The sequence below is a fragment of the Ceratotherium simum genome, chromosome 15 (genome assembly GCF_057802395.1).
Source record: "Ceratotherium simum simum isolate JZ-2026a chromosome 15, ASM5780239v1, whole genome shotgun sequence".
Lineage (NCBI taxonomy): Eukaryota > Metazoa > Chordata > Mammalia > Perissodactyla > Rhinocerotidae > Ceratotherium > Ceratotherium simum.
This window is the reverse complement of record NC_141914.1, coordinates 41,151,721-41,178,436: the sequence shown is the minus strand read 5'-3', so window position 1 is coordinate 41,178,436 and position 26,716 is coordinate 41,151,721. Positions and strand designations below refer to the sequence as shown.

The window sequence follows — 26,716 nt, the reverse complement described above, 5'->3', positions numbered from 1 at the left end:
GTCAGAGAAACAAATGATTAACACAGTTTTAAAAAAGAAACTTATGATAGTGACAGCTGCCTCAAAGCACACAAAGCAAAGTCACATGTCCGAATTCTGCAGTGAAGCAACACTGGACAGGGTGTTCAAGAAAGGCCTTCTAAGGAAGAGCCATCCTGGTTTCACCCTGTTTATGTGAAGATCGTGTGGGAGGAGAAGCAGAGGCTCTGAGGGTGGACTGAATTTGGCTGATTGCCCAGAGTTAGGGATGGGTGGGGGCTACAGGTAGAACAATTAAGTGCCTTGATGATTTTGATACTTCCTCCCATTTGGAAAACACTTCTAAACTCTTCCTTACCAGCTGTCAGAGAATAGTATAATACTTGTTTTGAAAATGTCATCAATCACCCCAAAACTGGTCCCTAGAGGAGGAATGTGGAAGCTATTATAAAGTCCCCTAATGGCCAATAAAAAGAAATTATCTCTGAAATTCATAGGGATAAAACCACAATAATTTCCTGCTAATTATTTAACTGTGCAGAAGTGATCATATACACAGAAAGTAACAAAAGGATCAAAGAATTGTATTCCGTGTAGAGAATGTTTCTATGACTTTGGGGTTTCCATAGCATAATAAACACTCTTTGGAGAGTTTGTGCGATTTCCCAGAAAGACTAAATGTGTTATTAAAAGGAGCAAGAGAAATTAAGAGTCAAGAAAAAAATTTTTAAAAAAAGGAATAAGTGGGGTTTTCTCAGGGAGGAAGTGAGCTCATATGTTTTTAGTATTAAGTTACAAATTTGTTTTATGGCTACTGTTTATATAGATAATAATTTTAAGAGCTTACTTTTTCTATATATGCTGCATTCAAGAACTACCTAAATGGTAGAGGAAAAATAAATAAGAAGAAATGTTTGGGCAGTGGCAGCTTTCACCTGTATTATTTTTTTTTCAAGCTGTGAGCACTCCTTAATTATGAGTTAAAAAAAACACTTAAGATTGGTAACATATGTTGTTGTCAGCATGTATTTAGCACCTGCAGAAATGAACATGAAAAATGTGACAGCACATAGGTGGAACACCCACTGCGCTGGCTGTGAACACTGTCAACAAATTTTACTTTGTTAATTTTTTCTTATTAAAAAAATCCAAGAAAAGAATTTAGTAGTGCAGGTGTTCAGAGCATCACAGCAAGATGACATAATGCAGGGGGAGGTTATAAACCTTTAGCATGAAAGCCGGGTTCTGGATTTGTGGATCTTTAAGCTTTGCTTCTCACACACTTCCCTCTAATTTTCTTTAAAAAAAAAAAAAGCGTCTGTGCTTGTTGGCCTTGGCAGTCTCAGTTGTCCTTTGAGGCATTTACCCTTGAAATAAGGGTGAGAAGCATGCAGGACAGATCAGCTGACAGGACCAGGCACCATTAAGTAGCCTTTTTCAGAGGGTGGAGATTGAGACGTTCCTTTTGCACCTGATTTTCTAATAATGAAATTGTAATAACTGTAGATAAGAGGTTCCGTATCAGCTCCTTCCATAGGAAAGGTTCTGTGAGTATAGCTTCTGCCTTCTTAATTCTGTGGTCACTCTTACTTGGAGTAGAGGCCATTTCACTTAGCTACTGGCATTCCTCACAGTACAGTGCTAGGCGGAGAGCAAGCCCTTGGAAATACTTCCTGAATGATGCTGTGGTTGCTCTGCCCTCTTCTCTTCTTACTGGTTTGTTCCACCGTAGAATGAGAATCTTGCAAGTTGCTTTCCATGATCTCCCATCATTGAGGATTTCAATTCCTAATTCTATAAACCAGTTCTCTCAACAGGAGTAGGTAATACTTTTCCTTTGAAGAGACATTTCCTCCCAAAGTGAATTTGCCAAGATTGAAAATAAGTACTGGTAGGTATTTTTTTTTTTTTTTTTGGTGAGGAAGATCAGCCTTGAGCTAACATCCATGCCAATGCTCCCCTTTTTGCTGAGAAAGACTGGCCCTGGGCTAACATCCTGCCCATCTTCCCCCACTTTATATGGGACACTGCCACAGCATGGCCTGACAAGCGGTGCGTCGGTGCGCGGCTGGGATCTGAACCCTGGGCTGCCAGCAGCAGAGCACACGCACTTAACCGCTTCGCCACGAGGCTGGACCCTGGTAGATATTTCTTTTTGAACTTAGAAGTTCCGAGTTTTCAAAGTGTCCACAGGATATTCCCCATTCTCCCACCCCTCTCCTTCCGCACTCTTGCATTGGCCTGTCTATGGTTAATCCCTCATTCTGGTAGCTTATACAAAGAAATTCATATACCCAAAATATTCCAGGGACACAAAATAGAAGGATTTAGGTTAAGTTTAAGTTCAGCCAGGTCTGTGTTTCCCCCCAGGCCCAGCAAAGGTTCTCAATTAAGTCATGGCTCTGGCTGTGTGGTGTGGGAAACGTTTGCACTTCTCACAGCTGAGAGAAGACCCTGGAAATGATACGTTTTACACCTCTTAGATGAGACTCGGGAGCTAGAAAGCACTTCACTCCCATCCCTCTGGGAGGAAGAATCTGTTTGCAGTAATCACTGGCAGTGTTGACAGAATGTTCAAAACCATCTGCTCAAGGGCAAGTGTTAACTCTATCAAATCCTAATATTTTAAGCACACTGATCCTCAGGCCCAGGAGACCTCCTGACAGAGCTCTCCTTGGGCTGTGTGTCAGCCTGCTGTCAGTTATTACCCCACTGCAGAAAGGCCTGATGCACCAGCCAAAAAACTCAGTGAGGAGAGGCCGTTAGAATGAGAACTGCAGCCACAGAAGCCACTTCATTCAAGTCTTGTTAGTTATTATGAATCCGAGGCTTTCTTTCTTTAATACAAGAGTTTCTTTGTAATATATGCATGTATTTTGCCTTTAAATTTATTGTTTGTAAATGGGGTTTTTTATTATTTTAGGCCTTAATGCATACCATCTTCAGTATGAGTTTTATAAATTCATGTAGATTTACTGTGCGCACATAATTGGGTACAAACAAGCATACTGACAGATATATATCATGATATTAAAATCCTTTACCAAAATTACTTAATAAAACATAAAATTCACTTGGTTGATTTTTGGCATATTACCCTCACAACACTCGTTAGCAGCCACCTTGTTTAAACTGGTCAGAATATTTATTTATTAGTGTTAATATACTTTGCCAGCACAATTGCTCCTCAATGTTTCAGAATTGAAGGCATATAGAACAATTTAAAAATAAAAAGCATATAGCAGTAAAAACATGACAAAGCCCAATGAGCTGAAAACATTGCCTTCTCAAAGGAAGCCTATTTAGATATGAGCTATTTCCCCTAGTGAGGACCCCACTGGAAAGGAAATGCGCTTGCCTGAACCATCTGTGAGAACGTCTCCCTGCCTCTCCATCCTTCTCAGAGACATTTCAGTAAAGCTCATATTATCTGCCATAATGGCTGGGAGGGGTTAAGGGAAATACTGAGATGAAACCCAACACTAGAGAAAGTTCTCAGCCACAAACCCCCAAAAGTTCAAATATGACATTTTTATTTTTTAATTTTTGTGTGTGAGAATTTCATCCTATGCCATTTACTATGCCAAGCCATTGTAGGTACTCAACAAATAGCATGTGTTGAGTAAATGGATATAGGTTTTGCTATATTACGGCACTAATATTATCTGGATTTATGTTCCAGATATACAGGAGAGTAATTGGGGGAATTCTGTGGTTAGGGTCACCACCACCGATGCCTACCCATAGCTCACAGTCGCTGGTTGGGTGCTGCCGTGTGCCAGGCACTTTTAACACATTATCTCATTACCTGACTACATCAGATATATTAAGTAGGTCCTGTTATTAGCCCCATTTCAGAGATAAGAAACTGAGGCTTAGAGAGCTAAGGCCAAGGTCACATAACTAGTAAGTGGTAGAGTCCAGATTACAACCTGGGCAGAAAGTTCCAGAACTCATCTTCTCACCATTATGCTGAACCACCTCTAAAAGAGAACTATTTAATGTCTACAGAATTGTTGGAGGCCAAAGAGCATAGATAGGACTGCATGTTTTCTTCTAGAGTCCCACTTGAAGGCCATCCACTCATTTATTGGTCAGACATTTATTGAGGGCCAGAGGAGAAATGGAGATTGGTCTCAGAGCCTAGAGCAGTGGTTCTTAACTTTGACAGTTGCATATCCTTTTGAAAGTCTGGAGAAAGTTATGAAATATCATCCCAGAAAAATGCACAATTTTGCATGCATTTTCAAGTGTGTTTTTTTGGGGGGGATGTTTGGCTGTGAACTCTAGGTTTAGAACTCCTAGGAGAGGCTGCTATGTAATTTAACATGGAAAAACCTATAGTAGACATTTAAAAAAATTCTAGGGTAGTATGAATGGAGAGTTTGGTAACTGCTTGGAGAAGTCAGGAAAATGAATCTTAGAGTTCTATGCATTAAACAATTAGACTGAAACCTATCTGTAAGGTCCCACCTAGCACCTAAGAGCTCTACATTTTAATTACTCCATTTAAAGATGACCTTCAAGACTTCTCATTTGACAGTTCCTGAGCCTTATATATTTGTAAGATGATGCAATATTTCTATGACTATATTTATTTTTGCCATCCAGAGAACATTGTGTGTTGCTTTCAGCATTCAATGTTTTGTTGTAATTCTGTTTTAACTGACTGTGTCTTTCAGTGTGTGTGAGAGAGAGAGAGGATACTTGGTGAACACATAGATACACAGATTTACTCATAATTAGGAGTCCTGGTTCATAGAAGCTCTTAGATCATCTGGGCCTCTTGGATCAGTTGCTTAAGGTTTCTGAGCTTCAGTTTCCTCATCTAAACAAGAATACTTATTTCTCAGGGTTATTGTAAAGATTAAGATAACGTGAAAAAAAGAATAATTACTTTATCAGGCACATTTTATATGCTCAACAAATATTAATTCCCTTCTTTGTTCTCTTCTTCTCATCTTAGGTTTTTCATTTGCTGTTTGTAAAAGGAAACAATGTTAGTAACCTTGGTTCACAGGGAAGAAAAGAGCAAGTAATGGTATTTTCATATAAAACTCTTTGGAGAAATGTTCCCTGAAAATTAGCTTGTGTTTATGTTTGGATATCGTGTCTTTTGTGTTAGTATGACTTGAGATGACGATACCAAAAAAAAAAAATCTATAATTAAAATAATGGACTGGCATAATTGTTGGTACTTAAAGATTTTTAAAAGGGTGATTTTGCCTTTTGCCTGTATCTTGAAAGCTAGCCTTTTGGAGTTCTTCTGAAATATGTAGAGTTCTGCAGGGGAACTCTCTTCCTCAATATGTTACCATTTATTCCTGCAAACCCGTATGTGGTGGTGAGATGCAGCACTGTCCTAGGTGCTGAAAGGGCTGTCAGGAATAGACTCAAAATAAGGCTAGGTAACGATGAGCACTAATTTTTAAATGTATATGTGTGAACAGATAACAATTGTTCTAAAGAATGTCCTGTACCTCTGACAATGGAATTTAGAAATGGTATGCAAAAGCACTTCCTAAAATTCTAGCTTTAAAAATTAAAGAAGATAATAAATATAAAATATGTATTAATTAACAGTAAGTTGTAAAGCCCTATATTAATGCAAAGGATTATCATTATCTTAATTTCCAGGATGATCCCCGGGAATAAAATGAAGATCTTTATAAGGTGTGAGTATTTTTGTCCCTTGCTTATTTACAACATTAATAATAAAGTTTAATATGTTCTATAAACAGTGGCTTCCGAAAGTACTGAGCGTTCAGCTTTTTCCAGATGGCTGGATTCTTTTTGAAAGGTCTTCTGAGGAATGTTAATTTGTTATTCACTTATTCATTTGTTATCACAAAATGTGTTCTAATCTCTCTATTGCCCAGGAATTCTCTCCTTGCAAACAATCTTGATTCTTGGTTATTGGGATTTTCCTGAATGGCAAGAAGCAGGAGGTAACGTTCAGTTGTGGGGGGTGGGAAGGGGAGCACGAGTTCCTGATGTCACTTAGAGAGAAAAATAATAGTACTGGGCATTCCCCGGCATTTTTCATGGTCAAGGCCTAATATAGATGAATGGCTTTACCCTTTGGGAAATGAGGATACAATAGAAGAATTGCCAGCAGGGATATGTATCTTGGGTGGGCCTTGATCACAGAAGCCATGAATGCTCAAAGGGGGCACATGGAAGGTTGAAATGTGTGTTAAATTTTTCTACAGGCTGTAGTGGAAAAGGGGAAATTACCTAAGTCTCCCTTGGGAATAAGTGTCTTCCTCACTCTGTGTGGATATTTAGGGAGTATTGCAAGCTGTGAGCTTCTCTGAGCGCATGTTGTCTCTTGCTTTTGCCTTGCTGAGCCCCTTCCCTCTGTTGCTCCGTTCTTCCAGCTGCTTCTGTAAACTCTCCTCTGTCGCATCTCATCCCCCACAGCTGATCAAATGTGATTCCCCTGAGCCTCTCTTCCTCTCCAGCTGCATCTGCTCACCTCCCCTGCTGATCGATTCACTTCTTTAGCTCAGGGACAGGGAGAGGAAATGATTCTAGCAGCTAAACAGCTTTTATGCAGAGAGAATATTTAAATATTCTCAGTTTGCATGATTTCCCTTCACCTCATGCTATGATCAGAGGTTAGTGGAGACAGTTTGGGGCTTCTCTCTGTTGGTATGGACCGGAAGACTTTCAGAAATGAAGGCCAAGATCTTGTCAATACCCCCCAGCCCACCAAAACATATATCCCTCTAAAAGAGTAGAAATATTTTTCTTTGTCAAACTCCTTCTTTTTAGATAATGGTCTCATGCTCCATTTTCACCCTAACTCTGGATAAGACTCCAGCCAAATTAGAAACTGTTATTAATATTTATCATTTCAAGTGGATGGAATTTAAAAATGGGTATAGAATTCTAAATGTTTATATCACTAAAAATGATCTTTTGATATACAAAGTGTATTTTTACAGTGATACTTGTTTGCAAATTTAAGCTGTGAAACATTGTGCAAAATAACCTGCCAGGAAGGCTTGTCCTGAGGATCAAATGTAGTGATAGCCTAGCACAGTGCCTGACCCATAATGCCCAATAAATCCTAATTTATATGTATGGATATATATACATATATGTATGCATATATATCCTCCATGTGTCTGTCCAATACACATTTATCTTTGAATTAATTATATAGTATCTCCCTATGTTGTTATGCCAGTTTCTTTATCTATTTCCTTATTCTTGGGCATTTATCTTGTCACCATTTTTCTTTCTTTATCTCCCTCCCCTTCCCTTCCTTGCTTTCTTTCTTCATTTTAAAATTTCCTTCCTACACTCCTTTTCTTCTATCCTTTTTCCAACCTTTATTCCTTTATTTTTTCCTTTGTTTCATTACTCTGAGAGATATTGAGAATAATACTTTGTGTATATTTTTCTTTATCTTTCTGGAGTCTTCTGTTGTGATATAATCTCCCCGAATAAAATTCCTAGATCAGGGATTTGAACAATGTCTGTCTAGATTGCTCTTCTCCAAAGCTGAATCACATTTTCACAGTAATGTACGCTCTTGTATATGCCAGGTTCTCCACAGTCATGCCAACATTGGGTTTTCTTATTTTTCATCTATTTTTGCACATTGAATAAGTTTTTAATGGTACTTTAAAAAGATCTTTTGTTCTGTTAGCAGGGTTATAATTTTTTCATTTGGTAATTTCATATTTAAATTTTCTTATATGTAAACTGTCGTCTTATACTACTTATCCCGTGAAATCTGGGTAGTGATATAATATATTCCTTTCAAAGTATTACATATTTTCAGTAGTAACTCAACTAGTAATATTGAGTGACTATTTTGTTTTAGGCATTGTAAACAATAGGGAACTGGGGATACAATGATAAATGGCGTGGTCCCTGGCTTCCAGGAGGTTTGAGAAATTTACCTAGTAAAAGATGAGAAGTATATAAACAAAGTATATCATAGTGTAATAGGAGTTGTGATGGAAATATATATAGGGTTCAGTGGAGTCATATGGGAAATGGAATAATTAATCAAACCAAGGATTAAAGAAAGCTTTTATCATGGAGGATCATAGAGGAAACTTTTACCAGTTCCATTTGTCATTTATGTTCTTTTTGATGCTCTTGAATCTGTGTCTCTCTTGATTGTTCACCAAAGCAACTCCATTGCTTTTGTTTGCCTGGTAATACCACCAGCTCCTATGCCTCGGTGATATATAACAACATATGTGTGTGCAGCACAGCATCCAGGTACATATTACCATTATGTGCTCTTTAGGGCTTAAGGTGAAAATAGAATATGATTAATGCTGAGGAGGACATAGTCACCCATGCATTTTTTATTTATTTGTGTGCAAAATTAGTGATCACGCACAGTCTCAAGTTTGAGGTTGATCCTCTCATGCCCACCCACCACAGGACTCTTACATACTCCTTCCAGTAAGTCCATGGGAGATCTTGGGAAGGTGTCTTAGGGAGCATAGTGGACTCTGAATGTGTTCCCCACCCAGCTGCCAACTCCTGAGGATTCAAACAACTGTGCAAACCCTGATCTTTCTGGTATCAAGATCTTTAGCTCTTTCTGAATGATAGTAATCCAAAAAGGTCCTGGGTTATGGAGAACAGAATTTATCTAGTTTTATCTTCTACTAGCCTTAAGAAATCATTTTTTGGGTGTACCTATCATAAGTACTCAAGAACTACTTTAGTGCTTGGTTGACTGGTTGGGTTTAGCGTTTTTTTAAAAAGACCCTATATGAAAATGTTCATTTTTTTCCTCCTTTCGAGACCTAGCTTCCCTTCCCATCTTTCTATTTCTCTTTCTTCCATACTTACTTTTCTCAAAAGTGATTATGTTAGTTCATGAGCTACTTGAGGGCAGGGACGCTGTTCTATTCATCTTTGTATCCCACATGCGTAGCACCAGTGCTGGTTCATGGTGGACCTTCAACAATGCTTATTGTGTGCATGAAGCATGCCCTCCTTGTCTTTGGGATTACCCTATTTGTTGCTTGTCTTTTTCTTAATGTCCAATAATAGTAAGATGTCTTTAATGCGCCCAGATTCCCGACTCCTGACCCCACTCCATGTGGGAGAATTGCTTTGAGGCCAGGTGTTTGTATATCCACTAGAGGGCGCTGTTTTGTCAGAGGCTATTCCAGCCTTTTCTTCAATACCAAAATAGATAACTTGATGGTCCACTCCCAGCTTCAAGATTTTTCTATATTTGCTAATGAATGACTCTGAGCTTTCCATTAACAATGCTTGTAAAAATAGAATCATGATAGTAAGTCATGATTAAAAAACAATTGTAATAAGGTTAGATGCAAGCTAATATTACTAATCGATATGACAAATACGTATTTAATAACAAAAGGGTATGTACTAAATAAGAAGGCTCATATACATTAAGGTCATTCCTCCGTTCTTACTTCTTTATTTCAGACGTTCTTCTGACCAAAACTAGAAGAGCAAGTACAGTTTTCGTTAAGTCTCCAATTTCATTTTTGCACTTATGTAATAAAAGCATTATACCATGACTGGAGACATTCCAAGCTAAACACCTTATATCTAAATTCCAAAGGTAACTTCAGTGGAAATTTGTTTTGAATATGAATGGCAGTATCAAATTGGCTGCTATTTTTTAAAGCTATAAAAGCTACACTTTTTGAAAAGTTTTTTCTTCATCACTTCTAATCCCACAAAACTATCTTTAGGCAGAATCAAATGAGTTTCCTGGGCTTTAACGTCAAACAGCTCAAGTTTGCAAATATTTTCAACTTACATGTGAATCAACACAGGGGATGCGTGAAAAGACAAAGCTGCTTGCACTGTCAGCAAGCTTCCAAACACATCATTAACCCCGTGGTGACTCACGAGGCCCCACCGGAGCTGTCTAAGGAAGCTGCAGAAGAGGGAGAAGCCAACAGGGAAGGTCTCTTTCCCAAGTTTAAAACCTTAACTCGGAGTCATGTCATAGAATTGAAGGAGACGGTGGGGCCCAGCACACTGTCTAATATTAAGGGACAGAACATAAATATGAACGCTTGGAGTCTTCGGATAAGAATCTTTGTGATAATCTGTTGGTAAACTCTCTTTTAAATTACTCTTACTTTAACAAAAGGGGGGGGGCATTTTTTTGTGCCAGGCTGCAAAGTCACTTGTAAAGTGTTTAATTAAGCTTACTCTGATTAAAAATGTAGGCTTAAAGATCTATTGATTTGGTGACAAGCTGTAGATATTAACTGTTTCAATTGGTTTTATTTTGTATTCCCAGGACAACAGGATCATATATGCATAACTGTGGTTGAGGAAAAGGAGCAAAAATATAATTTTTAAAAAGAAATGTGTATTTCTTGTTAGCCAAATGTTACAAAACCACATATATAGGAGGCATTAAGCTGGAGAGAAAAATTTGAAAGACCTAGAAAAGAAATTAAAGTTCCCCTCCCTCAGAATTTACATCCTGTAGAAATGGATGATTGTTTTTTCATGAAATTTTTTTGAAATCTAGAGCATATCCAGCTTCCTACTCAATAATTCTAACCTCTGGATATTTGTAAATGACACCATTTCTCTTAAATATTATACCTCTTTTCCAAAGGCTTTTATAACTTTTAACAAGAGGAGAAACCATTTCTTTCCACCTATTTGATGTAGCAGATTATTTTTGGAGCCAACATGTTGACACACTATAAACTGTAAAAAATGAGGCCTAATAAGGTTAATTGTCATCTGAACCTGCCTCTGTAGGCTGCAATCTGTGGGCTTTGATTGTTTCTCTGGGGGAAACTCTGCCCAGATGGTGAAGTCCTCAAGGCTCTGACCCACAAGAGGCCTGCAGAGATGGAGAACAAGGTGCTTCTCCACAGACTAATTAATTTACTAGTATAGCACCTGTTCCAGAATAGATAGGGCTGGGAGGGAAAGCAGTCCCTGAGCGCAGTGGCGAGCTCGAGGGTAAATGGATTTCAGCTGATTATATTAAGCTGATGCTTTGATCATCTGAAGGCGTTAAAATGGAAATATGTTTTTTCTGGCTGTTGGCCTCCGTGAGTGTAGTTAATTTTATTATTATAAATGTTGGGTAATAGAAAAGGCTGTTTTAGATTTCAGCACGTCGCATTTAAAAAGTGTGCAGTGTATTTGTCTCTTTTTTCCAGTTTAGAAATGCATGTTGTCATAAAGCTGTACCTTTTAAACAGTTCTGCTTTCTTGTTTCCATTTTATTCCAGCCAAATTACTAGCTGGAAATCACACACCAGCACAGATTCCTTTTAGCTAGAACATTTTATTATGTACTCACACCTTTAATTCAATGTGTGTAATTAGGCTTTAATCAGCTGAACACTATTTGTGAAAAAATATCAGACACTTCTTTAAATGAAATTCTGGTAGTCACGCTATTTAAGCTCTGGTGACTAGTTACTGGCATGAATAAATCCTTGAGTAAACAAGGCTTGATAGTAAATGGATTTACAATGTGAGTCTTTCTGCACTCAATTTCACTTTATTGCCTCTTTGATTCCCAAAAGGATTAGAGGTAATTTTTTCAGTCCTTTAGATGCCATAAAACTGTTTCCCTTTGCAAATTAACACTATGATCTTCCATGTAACGTGTTTGGTAAACACGAGGAATTTATAAGACCACTAGTCTTATATTGTACAGTAATGGAGATAAAAATGTGGTGTCTTAGATGTCATGGCTTTACAGGGGGCAGCTTTTACCAGGCTTTTGAAAGGTTAGTGTTTTAAAAATAGAGAAATATTCTTAGTCGTATGGAAGACAGCCTAAAGAATGCTAATGATTTGAACTATTTGTGTTACTATTATGTGTTAAAGTTAACATTGTAACAGTGAAGTTCTATTAATATTAGGGTGGTAAAATTGGGTCCTTTTTTAGGAAGATATCACACAGAATATGAAAACAGAGCAAACACACCAATTTAGCATATAATCCTAGGGCTTATTTCCAGATTGTCCTCTCTGGTTGTGTCCTTCTAATCTTTGGAACTGTCTGTTCTGTGAAAGAAGTTGAAGATTTCATGGCTGCTTTTCCTTGGTTTTCTCTTCCATAAATCTAAAAGCATCTTTGTTTTAGTGGATTTATTTTTAAATATACATTATTTTTTAAAAATAAAAAAGTATGAAAGTGTATATAGTGAAAATAATTAATTCACTGTTCCACTCCTGCCCCTAGTCCTTCTCTCCAGTTCTCCTCATTGACCAGTTCTTCGTGTGGCCCTCCAAAGGTATTTTAATGGTGCTTCATATGAACTGAAGGACATCTGAGTTGTTTCCAGGGATTTGCTTTTATAAGCAATGCTGCTTTAATATCCCTGAGCACATATCTCTGGGCCAACTAAGCAAATGCACCTCTAGTATATATTCCTAGAAGTAGAATTCGTGGATCATAGATTGCATGCGTTTTGAGTTTGGATAAATATTAAGTTGTCCCCCAAATATCATGTATAAATGTGACTTTCTGTACAATTGGGTTTGTTTTTTTCCCCCCAACCTGAAAGTTAAGAATTTTATCTTATTATTTTAATTTGCGTTTCTTCAATTTTCAAATGATTAAAACCCACTTCATTTTCTTTTGATGTGAACAGCCTGTTCATGTCCTTTGCCAATCTCTCTATTGGGCCATCAGTGTTATTCTTGTGGAGTTGAAGAGCTCTTTATGGAATAAGGAAATCAGCCGTCTGTCTGCCAACGTGCAGCATTTGTCATTTCACTGGCATTCCTCTCATATCTGTCGTCTTTCATTTACCATGCCTTCTATTCCTCCTCTTTTATCATTGGCAGTCTGGATTTAGGGTTGCTTAATAACTCCTGGAAACTAGAAATGATAATGTCATGGGAAAGGCGTTAATTTAGGTGGTTTTCTAACTTTGACTTTTGATGAAGGAGGAGGAGAAGGACTGAAAGGGCAAAATTAAAGAGAGGGTGAAGTGACTTTAGTGATTTGAAAAAGGGGCTTTTATACTGACAAGACCTTGAAAAAAATAATGTTTATACCAAAAAAAAGCAATTTATTTTACCCATAATTTTCTGCTTTCTTTTGCCATTATTACAGGTATTTGTGTTAGAGTAAGAATTCTCTTTCTAGATGCTGTGGCCATAAAGTCTTATTTCTGTGTTTTGGACATCCCAATTTGTGGTCATAAAATGGAAGTGATTGTAGGGCCACAAATTCAGTGCATTGACCTTGATCCTGGGTGAAGTGGAGAGAGAGAACAGCAAGACTGACAGCTCTTGTTTAAGCGCAAGTAACTTTTTATGTTCAGCTCCACGTTGATGACAAAGTAAATACAGAGACAGGTTTTAGACATTTATGGCTTTATATCAAAATAAAATATATTTCTGATGTCCTGAAGTTACCATCATCATTGTTATCTTCAGAGTAATGGTTAAAAGCATGGGCTCTGGAATCCAACAATTTGGGTTCAACTCTTGAGTCTTTAACTTCTTAGCTGCATGACCTTGGTTAAGTTCTCATCTGTAATAGGGACGATAAGAGAAATGACTTCAGCTTGTTATAAGGATAAAATGAGATAATGCATGTGTCTGGCATAAACTCCATCAATGTCGGTTCTTATTATTAGCTTTATTAATTATCAAAGAGTATTTGTAAAATATTATCTAAGTTGTGCTATACTCGACCTGATTTAAAGTAAGTGAATGGACGTCTAAAACTTTCTTACATGTGCTAAAATATGTTGCAGCCTTCATTAAACCACTTTTGAATAATTTCTGGATGAAGTTACTTCATGGTATCTTTTCTGTCTTTGGAATTCTTATCCAAACTTGCTTTAAAGGTAAAAACCTGATATTGTAGTAGTAGTATTGTTATCAGAATGAAGTTAGCTCGGCAAGGGGCCTCGTGTACGCTTTAATAGTCTTATAGTGAATATTGACTTGCTTCCTCTACCTCAATCACCATTGCATTCATGTGTTTGCTCATGCTGTTCCTTCTGTTTGAAATGCTTTTCCTGCCTTTATCATTCATGTAGAAACACACACCACACATACATACACATATATAAATATATGTTCCTCTATTTGTGGAGGAAATTGGTAGCTAAATTTTATTCTAAGTCACTTCTGCTGATGAACAAGAATAATGCAAAGGAACACTGCTAAATTGAGTACGACTATCCAGTATTATAAGGGAGATGAGTGTGTTTATTTATTAGTGTTAAGTGAATGACTTTCAATCACTCGAGTCAACATTTCTGATATGAATATTTCACGTGAAATGATTGCTATTGTGTTGGTTAGTTTTGCAAATCAGAACCTATTTGCACAACACCATTAGACCAATATATCTTATCATAATATTTGCTAGTACTGCAGGTTTTACAAATTAGTTATTGTGACTGTAGTTTTCTATTAACATGAATTTACTGATTATCTAATTTATTTACTTTATGAGAATTAGTATAGCACAGCACCAATGTTCCATGACTAAGAGTGAGTGCATGGATTCTTGGTATTAAAAACAACTGCCACCCATTGTACTTTTCTTTTTCTGGCTCTACATCTCCAGAAAGTGCCTAGTGGAAAAGACTATAAAATAGTCACTTAGGAAATAATTTAGTAACATTTACGGGCAACATCCTGAATCAAACCTACTCAGTTTATGAGGGTTCCTTCATGAGTGACTACAGCCTCATCAGAGGAAGATCCCTGGAATTGTGGTTCCTAATAACTTCCTTTTTCCCCCCCAAATAAATGAATGAAAATAATGACCAAATACCATTTCCATCTGTCAAATAGGTAAAGGTTCCAAAGATAGTAGTCAATTCTGCAGAATGTAGTGAGATGGTTGGTGAGGCTGTATATTGGTACAACTTTTTGGGAAAGTAATTTGGCAATACATGTTAAGAACCTTAAAATGGGCTTCTTGGCAAAATGGTTAATGGAGCACATGCATCTAGCCTCCCCTCTCTGCACATTCCCAATACATCACCACTGAAATATAAAAATAGGGAAATATTGATAGCTAGACTGTACTGCTACAACAACTACTACTACTAATCCAGACCCATAATCCGAGATAACAACAAAAAGTTGGGAAATGAATGAGAGAAGGAAGGAAGAAGTGAAATGTGCTATTTCTCTTCTAGTTTAGGGGTCATTAGATGCTGCTTCATTATGGGGAAATTGTGTGTGTGTGCGCATGTGTGTTAAAGGTAATTGCTAATAAAATAAAAATAGGATAAATGTTTTCCAGATTCCTAGAGAAACAAATATAGGACATGACAAACGTGGTTCAAGATGCAAAAAAATAAAAATACAAAAGAGAAAATAAATAATAAAATAAATAATATAATAATAAAGAAAATAATAGAGCAGATAATGTTTCAAACTTGAATTCAGGGATGTGGCTACGTGAACAATAAGACCAATTAAATTTTGGAATTTAATTTTTTAATTTTAAATGGTGGCTATAAAAAGGTGTGCAGTCTGGCAACCAGGACAGTGAGAGGACTTCTTCTGGATGTCCACAGGCGTGGCATGGCTCTCCGCCTGGCCAAGGGCTCTGGCTATTGTTACCCAGTTACCCAGAGTGAGTAGGTTCATACCTTTCAGTCTAGAAAGACTTAGAATTAAGTAGTCTCAGTTAATTGCCGTAGGAATTGTTATCCTTTAGTCAATATGTGTGTTTCAACCCCAGGAAAATTTATATTAAGTATAAAAAGGCAAAGAGAATCAAAACCATAATATATAAATATTTTTGTTTTAAGAAGCTATGTGCACATATTTAGTATCTTACGTACTTGGAATGTTGAAAATAATTTGGTTTGTTCAAAATTGATTAATTTTGGTCTATTACAGCCTGTAACTCCAATTTAAATGTGTTAAATTGCTAATTTGATATCTTAAATTGAGTGATTTAAATTTACATTAAGTTGAAATTTAACTGAAGTTTAAGCATGATATTGGCAACCAAAACAACTTAATTTTATTTATAAATGTAAACATTGGATTTTTTATTTATGCACTTAGGAAGGTTAGGTTTGTTAATTCAGGCATCTAAAGTATTTAAAAAAGAAACCAAATATATTAAATGCATAAATGCAGTTTTAAATGTTTGAAGGTGTTTAACTATGTATAAACGTGATTGAGCATCACCAAAATTCCCTTAGAAATGATTGCTGAAATCTGCCAAACTTATAAATAGAATTATAAATTTCTTAAGCTCATCTTAAATACAAGGAAAAACTAGAGTTTTAAAATTTACACCTTATTCCATTGAATATAAATTTAAAAACCAAAAGTAAACCCACTAATAGACATTGCTGTATTCAAAAGCCACTCTCAAGGACAACAAAAAAACTCACATCAACAGATATAACAGTAGATAAAAATAAAAATGGGGTGACAATATTAGAAATATTAGAAAACGTAAAATTCAAGGCAAGAAGAATCAAGTGGGACAAAGATGGTCAGTTTATATTATTAAAAAATCCACGACAGGATAAAATAATCATGAACCATTATGTGCAAATAACAGCACTGAAATTTTTTATTAAACAAAAACTAACAGATATATAAAGAAAACTAACAGAAAGATGAGAGTAGAAGACTTTACACGCTCACAACAAAAGATGCCTTGAAACTCTAAAACAACTTCGTATTTTCCTACCCTGAATTTTCACTTCTAGGAATCCACCCTTATGATGTACTTCAAAATGTAGACAAAGCTTTATGTGTAAGAATATTCATTAAGTATTAGTTATGTGTAAGAATATTCATTAAGTATTATTTATTAATAATACTATTACTAGTATTAAGTAATAGTAACAATTAAGTGTTCAAATGTTTAACAGTTGGGAAATGGTGAAATTAGGATTCATATTTGAAAGGATCTATGAACACCTGAAATTATTTGCTAAATTTGGTGTACCTGTCAGTAACTTTCATCAGCTTCACAAAGTGCCTCATGTCCTCATAATAGTAAGAATAACTAAATAAAATTTTGAGCATCTACAGACTGTGAATAACACAGCCACTAAAAAGCTTCAAATAATTTTAATGATATTAAATATTAATTTTTAAATGTTTCCAAACATTTTTAATAACAAGCATAACGAAATGCTTGTTATGTTATATGCAGTGAAAATCAGCTAAAAACTCTCTATATATACGACGATTGAATAAAGCACACACAGAGAGCACACATCTATAGACTCATCATAGAAAGAAATATCTATGTGGAAGCTTAATAAGGGCAGGAATTTTGGGTTGTTTTCACTGCTGTAGACTCAGCATCTAGAATGGTGTCTGGTATGTAGTAACTCAATAAATATTTCTTGAATGATTAAATGAAAATTCACCAAAGTGATAATAATGATGGTCTCTAAGTCGTATGGTAGGATTATGGGTGTTTTTTGTGTTCTTTATACCGCATTTTTCCATATTTTTATGATGTCTATTTATTATATTTAGAATGACAAAGACATATATCTTTTAAAAACTGGGTTAGGACTTCCCCATATTATCAATCTTTATACTAAGGAAAAACCTTTCTTTTCTTCCCCCAAGATTCCTTTTCCTGAGGGGGGCAACGGTGGTGTGGTCTTCGCCGTCTGAGGTAAATTGTATCACTGTGCTGCTTAGGATCTTGAATGTTTGCAAGCCAAGTTTTGCGTTCAAATTCTAAAAGCTTGTCCCAGCATAGCTTTCCAACTGAATGTCCAGCTCTTACATGTTGGAAAATGCCCTCACCAAGTTCATCCTCTGTTCTCACTCTTTGTTTCCAGGACCATTCCAGCCCAGTGGTCATCTCACTCTGCTTTTCCATCCCTGTCTTCAAAAACCCTGCCCATCCTCACGCTTCCTCACGCTTCGTCTGACTGCCCCACCCCAAAGTCAGTTCTCTTTCTGATGTTCTTCAGCACCTGTTGCATCTACTGATTCTTTTGACTCTTAACCCCATATTCTTACTATTTTTCTGAAATGTTTCATAAGTGTATATCTTGATTTCCCCAAGGTGCTGGTAAACCTCGTGGAATTAGGGAGGATGATGCTTACTTCTTTATATCTCTGTCAAGCCTGGCATAGTACCTTGAACATAGCAGGCACCAAACACATATTTATTGAAAATGGCTGGATGCTGTCAGTTCTGACACTGGTCCGAAAAGTTGAAAAAGGAAAGCTTGGGAATCAGACATACTGGGTTCAAATCCCACCTCTGTTGATTACTATTTAACTTTATGACTTTAGTAAATCTCCTTGAGCCTTTAACGGCAGTTTACTGCAGTGATTATAAGATCTTACTCATCTTCTTGGCTCTTTCATTTACTAACTAATTTGACCTTGGGCAAATTATTCTGCCTTTCTAGGCCTCAGTTTCCTCATTTTTTAAATAGACATAACAATGCCAACTAGCTCATAGAGTTGTCAGGATGATTAAATGAAATAAAGCTTGGGAAATCCCGTAACACAGTTCAGAGCACATGATCAAGGCTTGCTCAAATGATCACAGTTATTTTGGTATTTGGGAGGACAACAATGAAATCACGTTATTTCTGAACCTCCTTAATAGACTTCCTATAAGTGTTGAACGAGGTAATGCATAGAGAAGTGCTTAGCATGATTCTGGCTCAACAGGTGCTGGTGATCATTTTAGTTTCATGTACAATAGATTAGCAATACCTAGTTTGGAGAGTTGTTGGTTGGATTCAATGTGACATTGGTATAATGCATGTGATTAATAGATCACAATTTTCCTCTTTACCCTTCCTTGTTTCTTTTTCCTTAGTCCCTATACCCCATTATTAATTCTTGACCACCTTATGTCATAGTACTGGACATCTGAAGAACTATTGGGGTATTCTGCTCATTTCTGAAGTGTAGAAATGGTTTGTGGAAAAACGCTGGTCCACACTGAGTTTCTGTCTGTGTCGTTTGTCCCACAGTGGCATTTGCTTTTCATGCATTATGACTGAACTGAAGATTATACTCAGATTGTAGCACCATGAGACCAAATGGAATTGTAATTGAATAGTTTGCAGATGTAGAAAAGGAGACCCAGAGAGGTTCTGTGATTTACCCAAGGTCACACAGCATGCTGTCTGTGTAGTCCTATGCATTGTGCAGATCTGCATTGCCTTTCCTACCGTGGGCTTGGTGATTACCTGTTATAACCCTCAGGACCCCAGTGAGAGCAGCACAGCATTCTGAGCGGAGCCACAAAACCTGCCTCATCTCCCGCTGGATCTCCCAGAAAATACATTTAAATGAAAGTTCTTTGCTCTTATTTTTTCCACAAGCCTTCTGTTATTCATTAAATGGCTGTTTAATATAAAGAAAAAAATTAAATGGGGGAGGGGAAGGAAAGCATTTCTTGAATTTTTTTCCCAGTTGCTTTTTGTGCAGGTGGATTGCTGCAGGAGTCCCCTCTTCCGAAGCCCATCTGGGATGTTAGTTTAGCTCTATTGATGTTTAAGACTCCGTCTTTCATCATAACCACATGCCAAGACAATAAGTAATTGAACCACATGTTTTGCCTTTTTAAAAAGGTGTAATCTCCTTCTGAAGTGTAGAGATGTTTAGCAGGATTTTTCTAATTTATCTGTCATCACACCATGTGGGCTAGGCTCCAAGCCCTGACTATGGTGTCTCTTTATCACCGTCTTTTGATGAACACCTGTTTCCAGCATACAAATGTGTCTGCTGAGATGCAAAATTAAAATAATTTCAACAGTATAGGAATAATTAGGAACCGTTTTTTTTGAAAGGTCCACCTGTTCCAAATATCAAAATATCATATTTAGTTGCATGTACATCCTTTTATCACCATATGTTCTTTATGGTGATTATGTATATATTTGATAATAATTCTCCTCTGATATTCCATAAAGTAAAAAAATAAATATTTTCATTTTTAAATATTCAATTGTAAACAATTTTTGAAAACAACCAGAGTTCTCTATGTTCATGGAGAGAGAAAAGGAAATTACTCCAAAACTTAAGAGAATAAACTTTTTAAATGTTGTATTCTTTGTGATTGAGTGTGCCTTTTGTTAAGGATTTGACTTCACAAATACAACGATTATGTGAGCCTTAAGTGAGTTATAATAGATATTATTTTTTAAAGGAGAAGATATAAGGGCCCTTATAAGAAAAGGTAAATTTGGTACATTAAAATGCTTAAATCAGCATATTTAATGTGAAGAATTATTTTTTATAATTATCATTCATGTCACTTTATATTTAAGGCTTTATCCATCATGCTTGCTTTTGGCTTTCCCATAAACTGTGAGCTGGGTGGTTTGAGTCTTGGAGGTGAAATTATATAGCAACTGAAATCCCCGACTCCGTGGTGCCCTCACCAAGAGTGACCCCCTGTCCTAATATGTGAAAGAAAAATCCTCATTTCCAAGAATTGATATAAACAAAAAACAAAAAAAAAACAAAGATAAGCCGACACAGATTTAAAAAAAAATCCAGAGTAAGAGACCTTGATATGCAACAACCTACATAATGATTTCCATTTAACATTAGCCACAGCAGTGTTCACTCTGGATAAGAAGTAACCCTGTATTTATCCAAACATCCAATAAAGCAAATTCACAGGTGAAAGCCAAGTTAAGGAAGAAATGTATTACAATTTGTCTTCGTTTTCAGAATGTGAAATCTGAAGTGCCAGATTTTTGGTTGTTTTTCTGACAACCATGCAAAAAAAGTAAATCACCAGTTACCTGGCCCTTACGTGCAAAGTAGTCCACAGACGTTATGTGGCTGGTTGCTTTTTAGCTGTAGGGGACATTTTGGGCAGTGGTTATATACACAAGACTAATTCCACTAATTAATCCACACCAATGTGTGAGCAGTAAGCATGTTTTTACAATTAGGATGTAATTTTTAAAAATCCTTTATTGGGTACATTTAGAGACACAGCAGTTTCAGATTTACCATACAATAGGAAAAGGAGTTATCCAAATTGAATAAATATAAATTTCAGCTTGGGCAAATAAATTAATATATGGCAAATGAAACCTACACTTGTGTCACAAATACGCACTTGCATAAGAATTTTTCTAAGCAGGTGTGTGGATTGTAGCTTTTGGTCATTAAATTATAGGGATCTCAAATCACTTTGCTTAATGCAATGTAGCAACATCACATTACTTCTATAGCTTTTACTTCTGATGTGAGTAATTGTGTTAGGCAGAATAATTGCACTTCAAAGATGTCTACATTCTAATCCAAAACCCTGTGAGTATGTTACCTTGCATGGCAAAAAAATCAAAAAAACAAAACACCCTTGCAGCTGTGATTAAGTTAAGGATCTTGAGATGAGCAGTTCATCCTGGGTTATCTGGGCAAGCCCAAAGTAATCACAAGGGTCTTTCTAAGTGAGAAGGGGAGGCAGGAGAGTCAGTGTCAGAGTGATGTGATTTGAGAAAGATTCAGCATGCTGTTTCTAGCTTTGAAAGTGGTGGAAGAGGCCATGAGCCAAGGGATGTGGGCAGCATCTAGAAGGTGGAAAAGGCAAGGAAACAGATTCTTCCTTGAGCTTTCAGAAAGGAACATAGCCTTGCCACACCTTGATTTTAGCCCACTGAGACCTCTAGAATTATAATAAATTTGTATTGTTTTAAGCTGCTAAGTTTGTGGTAATTTATTAGAGTGGTAATAGGAAACTAATACAGTTTTTTTCTTGGCTTCAGATTCCTCATCTGTAAAGTGCTAATAACATTTGCTTGTTATTTTTTATAAGAATTAATAAGATAATGCATGTGAAATTGCTTTAAAATGTTCAAAATATTAAAATATGAGATCTTTTGTAAAATTAGTAAAACTATTTCTAAATTTTACTGTAACTGAGACTCTGCCAATATAAGAGTCAATAATTTAAAAACCTTTCCTAAATGCCTATCAATTAAGAACTAGTGACTAGAGAACATGGAATATGTCCAGCTGCGTTAGAAAGCATCTGTCAGAATGTATCCAGGCAGCCAGAGAAAGGGATTGAGTAAATGACCTGGACAGTATAAAAAGCCAAGAACAAAACTGATGTCAACAGGGCAGAAGAGATTCAACGGACAGGAAATTATCTCAGCAGGGCTGAGGAAAACAAAAAACACTGGGACTCATTAAAATACCAAGCTAGATTGTTTACAGCAAAAAAAAATGGCTTAAATACCCCTTAAACACTATTTTCTAAAAAGATGGGTAGACAGTTGTTTTTGCTCAGAGGTACTCAGCACTGAATTATTTTAATTAGAAAAAATTGAAAACCATCTTAAATGTCCAACAATTAGGGAATGATTAAGTAAAATATGGTTTAACAATAGGATTAGATACTGTAATTAGAAGTACTTATAAAAAGCTTTTAATAACCTTTCAAAGAAAATAGATTCATATATGGAGTATAATAACAACTATGTAAAAATCCTTTAAAAAAACTAGGAGGAAATTTACAAATTAAAATGTTATCAGTGGTTGTCTCTGAATGGTGGAGTAATCGTGATATGTTTTCCTTTTTTCAATTTTTCCTTTTCCAATTTTATAAAAAGCACATACATTACTTTCTATAATTCTCCCAAAATGGCATAAACTTTAGAAAATTTTACCATAGTCTTAAGAGATCTTCTAACTGGGCAAATTTATTCACTGTTGCTATTTCCTAATTGATAACTATCTCCTCTCACTTCTAATTTAACCCAGTGACATTTATTGGATAACTACTTTGTTCTAGGCACTTTGCTAGGCAGTGTGAAAAATAAAACAGTGAATAAAATATAGTAATTGATCTCTGGGAATTTATAAACTAGGGGGCAGGAAATAAAAATAAACATGACAGTTTAGGTTGGAGATGTAAAGATAAGACTAGGGAAGACTAGGGGAAGGTGAGATTAGATGACTCATTGAAGAGGCAGGGTCTCAGCAGGGCCTTTATAGATGACTAGGATATGAATGAAGAGATTGGGGAGGACGGGAGCATCTGTGGGTAGAGAAGCCATTGACACCAGCATAGAAGGAGGAAAGGACAAGGGCATGTTTGAACAGTGAATATCCCCAGCTAGAGTTTTCGGGGAATCATAAGAGGCTGGGACGGAGGGAGAACAGAGTTGAAAAGGAAGCAGAAGACCTGGTTGTGAAGGGCCGTGAAGGCTCAGCTGGTAAATCTGGATATCAGCTTCAAACTAGCTTCTTGACACTAAACCACCAAGAGAAAAAGGCTAAGAAGAAAAGGCACAGAGTTATCTGAATGTTTGACAACAAGGTAGTTGACTATATGTTTACTCTTCATTCAAATGTTTTAGAGTGTTGAAGACACACCCATAGGACAAGTGGATTCTCCCATTGATCAAATGTACTGGGGCAGGATTTTAAAGAGGTGATTTCAACTGGCCTGCTCACTGTCCTAGTCAGCCCCCTGGAATGCATTTTAAAGCAGTACTGTAACTAGAATTCAAATTCAGAACATGAGACTGACTTATTCCATATTTAGCAAGTCCTCCCTCCCCCAACATCTTTAAGGTTTATTTGTATTTGTATATATGCTGTCTTGGCCACCAAACCATAGCCCTTCAACGGGTAAGAACGATGTCTTGTGCTTGTTCTTCTCCTTTCTCCTGTGTTTGGGCATAGAAGGATAACCAATAAAGTTTTTTAAATAAATGGGTTGGCATCCTATCCATTTGTGCCGCCAATTCATGTATAGCAGCACTTGCTCAGCATTCAGATTTAAAAGATTTCTGTTGGATTCAGAAGCCATTGCCTGAGATGTTTAGAAGGACCATAGCAACACCCCGAGTTCTGCAAAGTTATCTTACCATTTTCCCCATTTCCACTACATTTTCCGATTGAACAAATTATTAGGCATAATGTGTTTTACATGGTTCATAATTTAATTCTCCTTTTAAACTACTAGTATAAGTGTCTGGACTGAGGAGAAATAATCCATTTTCCTTTTAGAAGATTTCTTTCTCACATGGGATTTTAAAATCTTTTCTGCCTCCATCAGTTATCTGGTCTCTTGGCAGTTCACGCCCCATTCTCTTAGACTCTTTTTAATGGTATATTTTCCAAGCCTTTGGTTATTATTACTACCCTTTGGATTCCTTCCAAATTAGCAATATTTTTTTTTTTAATATAGAAAGAACCAAAAATTTCATGTGGTTTTCCAGACGGAACTTTAGGAGTGTGGTGAATAATGGGATAATTACTTCCCGTGTGAGCTTAAGTGACACCCAAATGGATTCACATGCATTCTCTTCTCCCTTTTTTATCCCCAAGGATGATGTTCACGAAGAAATGATCAGATCTTTTATTGAGGAGAATTTAATGAGGAAAAGTTTTGCTAAGCAAAAAACTAGGTGATGCCAAAACACCAATAATTATCTAAAAGATGGCCATTTCTGTTGGGAAGTATTACATTAGATGGAAATTTTAAGCTCCAACTAAGTAACGTATTTTGTGTTGGGTGCAGTAGTAGAGAGGGATTAGAGACACTCTCAAGGAGTGGTTTGGGTTGGGGAGAATACTCCGTTCACACCACATTTAACCATGAAGCATTGGAACTTCCCTGAAAAGTGGCCAAGAACGTAAGCATAAGTGAAAGTGGCATCAGTTAGCATTGCTTACTTGTGTAGATATTTAAGTATGTTTCTTAAACACCTGCTCTGTCTTGGGCACTATTCTATAAGCCAGGGCTATAGATGTGAACAAACCTGTTTCTGACTATAAACCAGATTATTTCACTTCTGTGCTCAAAACTCTCCGGTGGCTTCTTCTCTTGCTCAGAGTAAAATGCACATTCCTGACTCTGGTTTACAAGGCATCATGTAATCTGGGCCCTGCACCTTCTCTGACCATATCACCTGCTCTCTGCTCTTCAGCTAACTCTGCTCTAGTTGCTCAGGGCCTCAGGGCCTCTGCCAGAAGAGCTGGGGCCCAGAGCAGAGCTCTGAGAATCACTATCTATTAGCCCTTACTCTATGCCAGGCACTGTGCTAAATGCTTTACAGACATTGTTACATTCAAGCTTTACATCCAAGCAGAAAGATGGTTATTACTGCTCCTATTATCTTTATTATTAGTACTTGGTAAATATTACTAATAGTAGTAGTACTAAGCCGTTATTACTGTCTTATTAAAAAAGAGAACTTGGGTAACTAGCTCGTGGGCACTCAACCAGTAGTTTGTAGAACCAGACCACTATGCTCTAAAATTCTCCTTGTCCTTGAATGCTCTGTTGATAGATTCAACTGTGGAAAAATTTGACACCAAGAAGCTTGAAGATTCATCCACTTGATCCTTTATTCATGTACTCAGTAGAGTTACCTTGAGCTTCCTTTTAGATGCAAAGCCCATGGGAGGCATTTAGGTGGGTAACCAGCAAATAAACTCTTTTTTTCAAGAAACTTTTAATTTAGTATAGTTATTGTATGGATAGCAATCATTCAGATGACTTCCTAAGTCTGAGGAATTAACTGTTCTACAATTGGCTTCCAGTTCAAGATGATTATTTGGACCTAAGTATTTAATGATCCTCCTTTTCAAATTCCCATTGAAATAAACAGAGAAATATAAATTAGGAGGGAAAAACTGTATTGGCACTAGAAAGATAGAGAAGATTGACCAATAGACCAGAAACTTGGAGTTTGTATTATATCCTGAAAATAGAAGTGCATAACCTCCTGCTGTTGGAGTGCCCCAGAACTTTGGCATCGGTACCTTCTCTCTTCAATTACATGAAATGAACCCTATGTCTATTGCTGCTCTGAATTTTCCCCAGAACTCTAAACTTGTATGCCCAACTGACTGCTAGACATCACCCATGGATACTCAATGGGCATCTCAAATTTAAGTTAGTTAAAACAGAACTCATAATTCTTCTACCCCCTATCAAACCTGCCCCTTCCCCAGGCATTTGCATTTCAGTAAACATCATTATTATCTACCCAATTGCTGAAAATAAAAATCAAAGTATTATATTTGATTCTGCTCTTGCCTCTCTCCTCCCATGCCCAAATTAATCCACCAGCAAGTCCTGTGATCTCAATATCAAAAACATGCCCTGAATCTGGTGACCTGTCTCCATCTCCGTCACCTGTCCTGGTGATGCTCTTGCCTCTCCTAGAATAGATTTCCACACAGCAGCAGAGGGACCTTTTACAATAGAAAATCAGATCACGTAACTCCTTCCCTGTAACAAAAACAAAGACAGAAACAAAAACAAAACCCACAATCTTAAAACCCTCCAGTGGCTTTGCATCCACTTAAAATAAAATCTGCACTCCTTATCGTGGTTTTCGAAGTCCTACTTTATCTGGTATCTGTGATGCCTTTTATCATTTCTCACTCATTTAATATGCTCCAATGTCTTTCAGCTTTTAAAACTCATCAACTCTTTCTTACCTCAGGGTCTTTGCACTGGAGCTTTCCTCTCTCCAAATCAGAAGGATCATTACTGATCTTTACACTACTGGCTCTTTCTCATCAAATGGGTCTCAGCTCTTCAGTGGGACCTTGCCTGCTCTGCCAATTAAAGTAGACACTCCTTATTTATAGCAATTACAACTGGCCAAACCTTTTCCTGTATATTTGTTTATCTATTGTGTCTTTTCACCTTCTAAGAAAAAAGTCCCCTGAAAGTAAGGACCACGTCTGTTTTGTTTAGTGAAGAATTCACTCTACCTATGTGATACATAGTAGGTGCTCAATTAAATATTTGAGTACGTGAATGATTTTATTATTATTAAAGGTTTTAGAATGT

The 26,716-nt window shown here is 36.7% G+C and overlaps 1 long non-coding RNA gene across 3 annotated transcripts in view; it reads left to right on the top strand.

Moving 5' to 3' along the window:
• LOC106800952 (uncharacterized) overlaps nt 1–26,716 on the top strand; it is a 453,355-nt gene that overhangs the window by 87,883 nt on the left and 338,756 nt on the right. The window lies entirely within an intron of this gene.